Source organism: Bos grunniens, chromosome 9 (genome assembly GCF_055505025.1).
Source record: "Bos grunniens cultivar Pamir isolate PY7600 chromosome 9, Bosgru_T2T1.0, whole genome shotgun sequence".
Classification (NCBI taxonomy): domain Eukaryota; kingdom Metazoa; phylum Chordata; class Mammalia; order Artiodactyla; family Bovidae; genus Bos; species Bos grunniens.
This window is the reverse complement of record NC_141173.1, coordinates 61,591,238-61,603,375: the sequence shown is the minus strand read 5'-3', so window position 1 is coordinate 61,603,375 and position 12,138 is coordinate 61,591,238. Positions and strand designations below refer to the sequence as shown.

Below are 12,138 nucleotides of genomic sequence, written 5' to 3'. Positions count from 1 at the left end.
AGGTGGCACTAGTGGTAAAGAAACTGCCCACCAATGTAGGAGACATGAGACCTGGATTCAATCCCTGGGTCGGGAAGATCCCCTGGAGGAGGGCATGGCAACCCATTCCAACACTCTTGCTTGGGAAAATCAAGGAGACTGGTGGGCTACAGTCCATGGGGTCGTAAAAGAGTCAAGACACGACTGAAGCAACTTGGCATGCAAGCACGCAGTGGGTGGGTAGTTTGTTTCTCTGTGGACGGGGCAAGGCTGCTGTTGGCCTAAACAGGAGGGCTGCGCTGTGTTGGGTCAGCCTCCTCTGCTGGCCATTTTGCAGTTACTGGTACTCCGGCAGTGATTGTTCTTTCTCAACCTAGTTATTAAAAAAAAATAGCAAAAACGAATTAGGGTTAAAGGTTTATTCTTTTTGCATGACTTGTTGACGCCATGGATTGCTTCTCAGTGGTGATAGAAACCCAGCGCCCAGCAGTCCTGCCTCTGGGACTCACATAGACCAAGAAGGTACATTGAACGTGAGAAAGATGCATAGAATCATCTGTTACAGTGGAGCATACGTTTGTGTACATAGGACCCAACAATTCCACTCTAGGTAAACACGTCTATTTGTGAAGTCTCCTGAAGAGATGAGTGTAAGAATGTGTATAGCAGCACTGTTTTCAATACACAAAACACAGAACTACGCAAAAGCTCATCAGTAGAAGAATGGATACATGAACGGTGGAATATTCATTCACATGGTGGAATATAATATATGTCAGTGAGAATGAAAGGAGTATAACTACAAGCAGCAATGTAGAAGAAGCTCACAAATGTAGAGTGAAAGAAGCCAGGCAAAAAAGAATACGTGAGCAGAATATGAGGTTCAAAAATAGACAGAACTAAACTTCACATTAAAATTCAGGACAGTGGTTACCCTTGGGGTGGGGGGTGGTTAGTGGTCAGAAACAGCATGAGTAGGGCTCTGGGAGGCTTTGCTAATTTATTTTCTTGACTAAGCTGCTATTCACACAGGTCTGTTCTGTCCCCCCGCCCCCCACACATACACACGGATCAGGACTTTATTTAAAAATGAGTAAACAATACTGTAGAATCATTGATATGTAAATTTCTAAAGTCCCACATCTTAAATTTAGTTGGCAAAGACCTGTTAGTGGCTCAGTGGTAAAGAACCCACCTACCAATGCAGGAGACACAGGAGACCTGAATTCAATCCCTGGGTCAGGAACATCCCGTGGAGAAGGAAATGGCAACCCAGTCCAGTATTCTTGCTTGGAAAATCCCATAGATAGAGGAGCCTGGTGGGCTGCAGTCCACGGGGTTGCAGAGTCAGACACGACTGAGTGTGCACAGACAACTTAGCCTACAGTTAGCTATAGGCGTGAGTTTAGTCTTCCATGTGGAAACCAGATACTGAAGTGTAAAGAAAAAAGCTTCCTATTGTTTGAAAATACCGGTTTAAGTAGAGTACTGTAAAAATGCGTAGATGTTTAATAAAAGAATTGACTGTACAGGAGTACTCCCCTTTCACATTATTCCTTTTCACTTCATATGCGAGTTATTGGTTATGCTGTAGGATTTAACTGTCACAATACTAAAAGGCAACTATTTAGGGAAGAGGCAGAAAAAGGAATGCACGTAAGGCAATATTTCCGTTAGGTACAATGAACATAATAGTGTTTTCGGACGGCAAGATAAAAATTCCTCAAGGCTAGCTTGTTTCTCATTGAATAAAAGCAATAGGCTAAACACAGAGCTCCTCTGTGAATCTAATAATCAGTGCCTTGCTCACCACATTGGTAATCTCTGGGGTCGTCATCTTAGTACTCACTACGAATATTCATCCGGGTATTCTGCCTGATAATCGCTGTCACTGATTTCCGACTCATCGGTTCCTGTTCCTTGGCTTCCATTGTGAATGACAGGTTCTGTGGGAGCAGCACGTACTCTTGCTGCCCAAGTCCATACACTCATTCCTTTCTGGGAAGCGACTTTGTTGGTACCTACATGTAGAAAAATTGTGGAGTTGCCCACGGGTTGTAATGTTAGCTTCTAGATATCCCTTTGGGTACCCAGTGCTAACATTCCTGCCTGCCTGGCTCCTTTGTTGGTGCCCATTTGCAGACTAATTTTGGTCTGATCCAAAGGTTTGTCAGTTTGCATTTAGGGATCACAAAGATGCCTCCTCGTCTTACAGGCTGTCTTCCCTACTTGCCTGGCCCATTTGTTGTCTCCCATCTACAAACCGGTTACACTTTGGCCAGCTTTTAATTTTCCTTCATCAGAACATCTTGTTTTTCTGCGTACTTAGCTCCAATGTAAATGGTTGTATGGAATCCGTTTGTTTTGGTCATACCTTCTAGGGCCATGAGCATCGTCTGAACCTGGGTGGTGTTTCCATTCTCTGAGAGATCATTTGCTTGAAATATGTCATGTGGCCTCATGCTGTAAGTTTGATGGCTTTAATCAAGTTGCAGTATTCTCCAACTGAGGCCAGTTTAATGAGGACTCATTGACCTTCCCTGAGTCTGGCTGTAGCTTGCTCATGAGTTCACAGAGGATTATGCCATCTTTTAAGTCCAGCTGGAAGCTGGTGCCAGTGCTCGTGCCCGCCACCTCTTCTGTCCAATAGCGAAGGTCTTCTTCTGCCCGTTGATCACACCTGGAAGCAGTCCTGTTCTTGACCTCGGCCTAGAGCCCATAGCAACGGTGCTTGTTGATCTTGATGATTCGGGCGACAGGAAGAGGCTGAGTTCGGGTCTGGGGGTTTCTCGCTCTCGGCTTCCCTGCTTCTGGTCCTGAGGAGTGGCTGCAGCGCAAGGTGCTCAGAGCTCGCTCCTCTGGCTGGCGAAGGAGTCGCTGGGACTTGGGCGGCAGGATGTGGGCTGTGCCTTGGCTACTCAGTTGAACAAGGTCCTGCAGAGCCCCCTGGTTGGCTCTGGAGTCTCACACAAACTAGGTCTTCTCTGTTTTTGAAAGTTCAACATGCTGTACACCTAAGATTTGTACACTTTTTTGGTAAATTATACATTTTAAAATATAGAATGTAATATATGCATGCGTGCATGCTAAGTCATTTCAGTCCAGTCCAACTCTTTGTGACCCTATGAATAGTAGCTCTTCAGATTCCTCTGTCCATGGGATTCTCCAGGCAAGAATACTGGAGTGGGTTGCCATGCCCTCCTCTAGGGGATCGTCCCTACCCAAGGATCAAACTCACATTTCTTACATCTCCTGCATTGGCAGACAGGTTCTTTACCACTAGTGCCACCTGGAAAGCCCATAAAGTGTAAGGTGTGTGTATATGATTACATATGGATATATTCATATACATAATTGTTACCAGGTTTCCTCCACCTCTAGTTTTCATTCTAAAATAAAATGTTCTAGGGACCTCCCCAGAGGTTCAGTGGTTAAGACTCCTCAGTTCCAACGTATGGGGCACAGGTTCAATTCCTGGTTCAATCCCAAATGCCATGTGGAACACCAGAAAATAAAACATTGTGAAACATGATACAGACTATGGAAGTGTGATAAGCACATCCAATCAGAAGGAATCCCTGCATTCATTCAACAAATTCTGATGAGCAGAGACTGGGCCGGGTGGATGGCTCCTAGCTTGGGAAGGAGTGGGAGGTGGGCGGGACTGGGCAGCGCCCCCACATCCCCAGCAGTGGCTGCCTCCTCACGGGGTGCTCACTGTCTCCTCACTCTGTCCCTGCTCCTTTGTTCCTCCCTCCCACCTCCCCACTTTTATCCTTCTTTTTCCCTCTATTGCCTTCCCCCCACCGTGCTCCTTGTTTTGACTTTGGATATGAACGATCATTGAAGAGGCCATCTGCCTGAAATTGGAGACTGCGCAGTACTAGCCTCACCCAGGTTTTGGGAGAACCCCTGGAGAAGGGCTGTTAGGACAGGAACTGTTACTCCGGAGAGCGTCTGTGGATTCTCTCCAGGTACTGGGTTCCAGGCCCCAGAGCAAGGAAGAGCCCAGCCCGAGACTGAAAGCTCCACCACCAAGCGTAGTGAGGCCAGACTCAGGCTTTGCTGAAGAGAGAGCCCGGTCTCATGCTCTTAGAGACCGTCAGAAGGGGGAGGGCCCAGGCTTCACTCAGACCCTGACACAGAGGGGCTCACAGCGTGTCATTCCTCAGGTCACCCATCTCCTGAAGACTGCTGAGGCTCGGCTAATTAAATATAGTTCCATTATGGAAATAATCTGGCAATAATAATGAGAAAATCCTGCGAGACGTAACTATTTTAAGATTGTTTTAAACTCTTGGAAATGAATATCTCTGTGGCCAGTTCTTGGCATATAATAAGCAAGTCAAGGTCACTGTTGTTCCCGCTGCCTTCACCGTAGGAACCTCTTCTCCTTGTAAAGAGGAGACACAATTTAAAATTTGAATAATGCACCATGACTGATGATGATGACAATGTGGTATGTTTATCATGGGCTGCAGTTATGGGTGAGGGACTTTCGTGGAGCAGACTTGCTCATGGTTCATTTGTGGCTAAAACTTAACAATATGAACAGTCACCAATTTGAGAGACATTCTCAGCTGGGAGATAACCAGAAATAACCAGGCCGAGGGAGAGGTTGGCGTGAGGGAAGCTGACTTCCAGCGGGACCTTCCTGGGTAGCCCACCTCTTCCTCAGTGGTCCTCACCTCCCTGGGGGTCAGAGTCCCCAGGTGGGATGTGTCTTCTTGAGCCGTGGACTGTGCATATGCATGTGTGTGATCATCGGTGTGTGAGGATGCGAGGACAGGGAGAGAGCTGCAGAGCCTCCCAGGCACTGGCTCCACTTAAAGTCCTGATTCCCCTCATCTATGGAGAGGGACGCTTGCTCCCAGCAAAGCTCTGTGCCCAAGCCAAATGCTGCATCATGCTGTGTACTGAGCAAGGCTATGGGATCTCCCTGGGGCAGCCCCTGGGAACTCTAAGGAAAGGTGAAGGCGTAAGAGATGCAGGAAGGACTCAAATCTAATTAGAAAGTTCATCCTCCAGTAGACTTCATACATGCACACAAGCACAGCTGCCTGAGTGCTTACTCTGTGTAAGTACTGTGCTAAGTGCTTGCCATCCGTGCCTACAGCAAGCCCTTCTAGCTGCCCCTTGAAGTCAGTTGTTGCTATTGTTTAGTTGCTAAGTAGTGTCGACTCTTTTGCAACCCCATGAACTGTAGCCTGCCAGGCTCTTCTGTCCATGGGATTTTTCAGGCAAGAATACCAGAGTGGGTTGCTATTTCCTCCTGCAGGGGACTTTCTCAGTCCAGGGATCCAACCTGCGTCTCTTGCATTGGCAGGCATATTCTTTACCACTGAGCCACCTGGGAAGCCCATGAAGTCAGCAGCTACCATTTTTTCCCCCATCTTTCAGTCCAGGACATTAAAGCCCAAGGAAGTTCTATAACTTTCCCAGAGTCATGTAGTTTGCTCTGTGGGTGGAGGGTTTCAATAGACCCTCTTCTCCTCCTGCTTCTTCCCAGTCCTGCACCCACCAGGAGGAATCAGAAGGAAATGGAGGTGAGGGGGCCAGGTGTGGAGTTTCTGCCAGCAGTGGTGTGTATGCTGTAGTGGCCTTTCCAGACTAGTGCTGATGGGCAGTGTTACCATCAAATCACATCTAACCATGACATGCTGCTGAGAGCTGCACCTTTTAAGAAGAGTTTTGGACATTAGTATATATAAAGAAGAAAACCAACAAGGATCTACTGTATAGCACAGGGAACTATACTCAATATTTCTTTTTTTGTGTGTGTATATATATATATTCAATATCTTGTGTTTGTGTGTGTGTACAACTGAATCACTGCGCTGTGCACCTGAAACTCACTCTACGTTGTAAATCAACTATACTTCAATGAAAAAGTAAGTAAAGATAAAAAGTTATTGGAGAAAGCTGTGTGGGTTAAAGGTGATGGGGTTGGGGAGGATGCCATGCATCATAGCATCTGGAGTTTCTAGGATCAGATGGACATTATGGTCAGAAATTCTTCAGTGGGGGTCTTCTCTGGCTGTCTAGTGGCTAAGACTTCATGCTCCCAATGCAGGAGGCCTGAGTTTGATCCTTTGTTGGGGAACTAGATCCCACCTGCTGCAACTAATACCCAGCTCAGTCAAATAAATGTTTTTTGTTTTTTTTTTTAATGAAATACTTCATTGGCAGTGTCATTGCCTACACCAGGACCCCTGCAATGAAAATCAGGTTTAGCCAAGATAAAAGCAACCATTTCTGGAGATTCACTTAGCGGACATTGATAGACAAGATCAATCTGCGTGTGGTTGGTGGAGTTTAAATGGTTTCTCCCTAAAGAGTCATGGTCTTGAGAGAAGGCCTATGTCCTCCAAGGAATACAGTAGAAGAAATCCGCTGGAATTACACATTACAGTGGTAAATCACAGTTGGTGTTTACTGCTGAGTAGATGACACTCCTGTTAATCCCAGATTTCCCTTTGCCTTATTTGGGGTTGTGTTTGCCGGGTTACATTTGGACACTTCATTCCTAGCTAGTGGAGCAGCTTCGTGTTTTGTTTTTTTTGTGTGCAAAATTGGAAACTGACAGCCCGACGTGGCTTTCTCTCTGTGTCTCCTGTAGGGAGGCTGCGAGGATGCAGCCTGAGTCGGCTGCTGGCTAGAGCAACCCCAGTGAGGGCGGCTCTCCATCCTCGTGGGTGAGCCATTGCTTCCTGGCATCCCAGTGTCTCCTTCCTGAAAGGGTGGGTGAAGGGTGCTTTATAGGACTATGTCATCAGTAGAACACCCTTAGCCCCTGGAACCTCATTGTCCCTCACACAGCAGTGAGGGACCCCTTGGCTACAGTATCATTTATACATGTTGAAGTGACATAATGGAGTCCTGGCTTTTGGCCAAGAAGGTATGGATGTGTGTGAGTGACTTTAAAAAAAGAATCACAGCCTGTGATGTTGATTGACCCAGACAGGCCATTGGTAAAGAGTTACTAAGCATCCATTATGTATAAGGCATTTGTACTTATTTCCTACGGCCACTGTAACAAATCACCACAAACTAACTGGCTTCCGACAACAGAATTTATTCTCCCACGTTCTGAAAGCCTGAAGTCTGAAATCAAGGCAAAATCTTCTGAGAAGGACACCTAGAATCAGGTTTGAAGGATAAGGAGGAGTTTGGGAAAGATCTAAAGGTCATTCTAAGCAAAAAGAACAGGGTGGTGCTTTCAAGGTGACCTGAGCACCCTTGTGGGCCAAGCGAGGGTACAGGATGGGTGGGTGGATGGGTCAGAAGAAGAGGTGGTGCAGACGGGCTGAGACCAGACTACGCATGGGTTTGTGTATCCCTGAACTTGGTGCTGGGGGACTGTGAGTCACTGAGGATTGTAGCAGAGGAAAAACACGATCACATTGTGCTGTGCAAAGAACATTCTGACACCAGTGATCACATACACTGAGTCAGGGGAGGGAATTGAGGCAGGGAGACCAACATGGCAGAACAGCTTCCACCTGCAAACTTTAGCCCTACAAACTCCAAGCCCCCTGGATGGTTTGTTTACATGAAACTATCTTTGTTGAGAGGAGAGGTCCGCAGACAAGGCAAAATAATTGGCACCAAAGGCCCAGACCCTAACCACCCAGCAGATCCCCACCACCCAGCAGACCCCGTCCCCACCACCCAGCAGACCCCACCACCCAGCAGACCCCCAATACCTAGCAGACCCCCACCACCCAGCAGACCCCCACCACCCAGCAGACCCCACCACCCAGCAACCCCCATCACCCAGCAAACCCCCACCAGCCAGCAACCCCCACCACTCAGCAGACCCCACCACTCAGCAAACCCCCACCACCCAGAAGACCCCTGCCCAGCAAACCCCACCACTCAGCAGACCCCACCACCCAGCAGACCCCCACCTAGCAGACCCCACCACTCAGCAGACCCCACCACTCAGCAGACCCCACCACCCAGCAGACCCCTGCTAGGCAGATAGGCACGGTGTCCATGGCTCCTCCCGCATTGCAGCTTAGCTGTCTGTACTCCGACTTTGCCATCTTGAAACAACTGGAGGAGAAGGCTGAGTTTCTCATGACTCCTTTTCTTCTAAAACTAATACATGAGAAAGGGGAACTTACCTGAAGTTGGCTCAGTGGTCTCTAAGAGGAGAGAGAATTTAACCACTGTTGGCTCAGTGGCTGTCTTTCCTGAGAGTCAAGCTTAAGTAATCCTACCAACTCTCTGGTCAGGTTGGGCTGATCTCAACAAAGTCATCTTTTATCCAAGATACATTTCAGGCCAATATATATTCACTCTGTGAATCCTGAACATTAGTCTGGCTTTGGCTTCTAACCAGTTCCTAGGCAAAAACTCATCTACAGAGGCAGATTCTATTAGGCAAGCAAAAACTTACATCACCTCTTTCATCCCAACTTCTCAGTTTAGAAGAATTTCAGAAAATACCTTCAGCATCCAGCTGGAGACCACTGTGACAGTTCAGGTGAGAAATGATAACCGCCTGAGTGAAGGCCAGGGCAGTGCAGCTAGAGAAGAAAGAACAAGTCAAGAACAGTTAAGCAATAACCATACAGCCATGCTTAATATTTACTGAGCACTTTGTACGTGCCAGCCTATGGGATAGCCTATGTATTATCTCATTCAACCTTTGCAACAGCCCAATCAGTTAGGGATTATTATTCTCTCTGTTTTATACACAAGGAAGTGGGCTTAGAATCAAGTAGGTAATTTGCCCATTTTAAGTGCAAAACTGGGATTTGAGCCCAGGAAATCCGACTTCAAAGCTTGCATTTTATTTTTTTTAAAAATTTTGTTTGTTTATTTATGGCTGCATCAGGTTTATGTTGCAGCATGCAGTACCTGGGCTTAGCTGCTGCAGCATGTGGGATCTTAGTTCCCTGACCAGGGATCTAACCCACCTCCACTGTATTGCAAAGTGGATTCTTAACTACTGGACCACCAGAGAAGTCCCCAGAATTTGCATTTTAAATCTCTGTCTTACTGTCTCAAACCAGGAGGATTTGGTAAATTGTTGTATGTCGGGATGGGGAAAGAAGAATTAAGAGGAAAGGGAGGGTGGTTCCAGATGAGGGAAACAGGCAGACAGATGGAAAACGGGGCCCCTCACCAAAAAGGGGACGCAGGGAAAGGAATGGGTTTGGACAGAAGAATGGTGATTTGGCTGTTAGCATGTTGATGGGGAACATCTGAGTAAGATGTCTGGGTGTTTGGTAAATGGTTGGGTGTTTTAAAAAAAGGGAGCTTTAGAGAGTGATTGAGGCTAAAGAAGATTTGGAGCAATCCGTTTCTAGGCAGCAGAGGAGCGTGTGGGCAGCAGGTGTGGGGGATATGTCGGTACTGAGATCTTCTAGAGAGGAAAATGAGCAGAGAAGATAATACGGGATAGAATCTCAGGACCTGCAACACTTATGGGACCAGTGAAAGAAGAGCCCTTGGATGAAGAAATAGTCCATGGAGCATGAGGGGAGAGCGGGCCACGGAAGCCAGAGGAGGAGGAAGTGTGATGAAGGAGAGGTGGTAGCAGTGTCTAATGCAACAGAGAAATCGTGTAACGTGAGAACTGAAGGTTACCCTTGTGCTTGGCAGCTAGTCAATGTAAAATCAGCTGTTACAATGCAGATTATTGCAGCCACTTTGGAAGGCACTACAGCAGTTTCTGGGCTTCCCAGGTGGCACTAGTGGTAAAGAACCCGCCTGCCAATACGGGAGACTTTAGAGACACAGGTTCAGTCTCTGGGTTGAGAAGATCCCTTGGAGGAAGGCACGTATTTTTGCCTGGAGAATCGCATGGACAGAGGAGCCTGGAGGGCTCCAGTCCATAGGGTCACCCAGAGTCGGACATGACTAAAGCAACTTAGCATGCAGCACATCAGCTTCTTAAAAAACTACACACTGTCCTTCCGTATGATTCAGCAATTGTATTCCTTGGTATTTACCCAAATGAGATGAAGACTTATGTACACACAAAAATATGCATGTAGAGTTTTTAAATTGAAATATAGCTGACATATGTATCAGTATTGTGTTAGTTTTAGGTGAACTACACAGTGATTTGACTTTTACATACCTTATGAAATGATCAGCACAATAAATCTAGTAACCATCTATCCCCATACAAAACTATTACAATATTATCGATAGTATTCCTTATCCTGTATATTACATCCCTGTGGCTTATTTATCCTTGGATGTTTATAGCAGCTTTATCCATCATTGTGAAAACTTGAAAGCAACCAAGATGTCTTGTAGTAGGTGAATAGTTAAACTCTGGTACATCCATACTATCGAATATTATTCAGCACTTAAAGAGTTATCAAGCCATGAAAAGACAGGGAGGAACCTTCAATGCACATTACTAAGTGAAAAGAGCCAGCCTGGAAAGGTGACATATTGTATGATTCCAACTCTATGACATTCTGGAAAAAACAACACTTTAGAGACAGTAGAAGGATCAGTGGCTGTCAAGGGCTGTGGGGGAGGGAGGGATGAATGGTGGAGCACTAATCCAGTGAAGCTCTTATGTGTGATACCGTCATGGTGGGTATATGTTATTATACATTTGTGCAGACCCAAGGACCTGTACAGCACAGAGTGAACGCTATACAAACATGGGCTTTAGTTAATGAGTCAATATTGACTCATCAGTTATAACAGTACCACACTAATACAAGATGTTAATAATAGGGGGCACTATGGTGAGTTCGAGGGCCAGAGTGTGGGTTAAGAGCTATAAGGAACCTCTTTATACTCTCTGTTCAGTTTTTCTCTAAACCTAAAACTGCTCTAAAAAGTAAAGTGTATTAAGTAAAATTGAAAGAAAGAAGTGCAAAAGGAATTAAAAAAAAGCAAAGGAAAGAAGAGAAGGCTGTATACATACTTGAAAGTGTAGCATGAACCCGTAATTATGACTAATCCAATCTTGTGTGTTTGAGTTCCAAGCTGTGTACAAATCTGACCAGTCTCTCTTCTTACCAACATCTAGGGTTCCTATCACACATGCAAGTTATAGTCCACTGTCTTTGGCATGATGTGAAAATTTTTCCACAGCCTGACTTTGCAGTGTCATCTGTGGTCTTTGCCTATGTGTTATAAGCTCCAGCTGCAGCATTTCTCTTTTTATGTATATATATTTTTATTTTTATTTTGGCTGCACCAGGTCTTAGTTGCAGCAGGTGGGGCCTCCAGTCTTTGATGTTTGCAGCATGTGTGATTTAGTTCCTTGACCAGGGATTGAACCCAGGCCCCCTGCATTGGGAGCGTGGAGTCTTAGCCACTGGACCACTGGGGAAGTCCTGAAGCAAGTCTCTTTGCTCCTCTTTGCTACACTTTCGGACGACTCTGCCTTCGTTCTTGGCTGTTTCCTCTGCTCATGCCCTCGCCCACTTCTCTCCCTAACAAAATCCTCTAGTCCTCCAAGACCCAGCTCAACTATGACCTTCTCTGTAAGAACATTCCTGACCTCCTTTCACCCCAGCACACCAAGAAGGAAAGCTCTTGCTGAGTTCCCGTAGTTCTTTGTGACTATCTCTTCAATGAATGCTTCATACACCACAGAATCAACAACCACAGCATCGGGGATGGTTTAGCAAGAAAACGAGGGGTAGAAAGAAGCCAGATCAAAGCAAGTTGGAGTGGGTAAGAGCTGTCATATGGATATATGACAGCTGGACTACTCTCTGAGGTTGGTTTTATTGTCATTTGGTATTTGTTGTATAGGGTTACCTTTAGCATTTGTGGGTTTTACCCAACAGAGGTTGAGGACAGTGAGAAGAAAATTCTGGGGGTGGCTATGGTGCCGTCCAGTGCTGACACACCTGTCACTTGAGATTGGTAATTCCTAGGGTCCCAGGAGCTGCTGTCCTCTATTTTGAGGAGGAAGAGAGAGGGAAGAAGGAATCCACCCCCCAGTTGTTATCTCTTGGAGGTTTTGCAGCCATACCCTGCTTAATCTTTGGGGAAAGGAAAAAGGAAAAAGTCAACCCCCCAAAAACCAAAATACTAGTTGACTTAGTTGGCACCTCCTCTATTTCTTGTGGGATGCACAGACTCCTGAAGACCAATTAATGCTTAGAAAAAGCAATTGATTATTAGCTTTTCTAACATCTATTGAACAGACATTAAAGGCTAACT

General features: G+C 46.0%; 1 protein-coding gene and 1 pseudogene across 16 annotated transcripts in view; one reads left to right on the top strand and one right to left on the bottom strand.

Annotated features, from left to right (window-relative positions):
* The window catches only part of ANKRD6 (ankyrin repeat domain 6), a 182,689-nt gene that overhangs the window by 101,286 nt on the left and 69,265 nt on the right, over positions 1-12,138 (top strand). The gene's annotated exons all lie outside the window — the stretch shown is intronic.
* LOC147366013 (calponin-3-like) lies at positions 1,767-10,544 on the bottom strand (annotated as a pseudogene).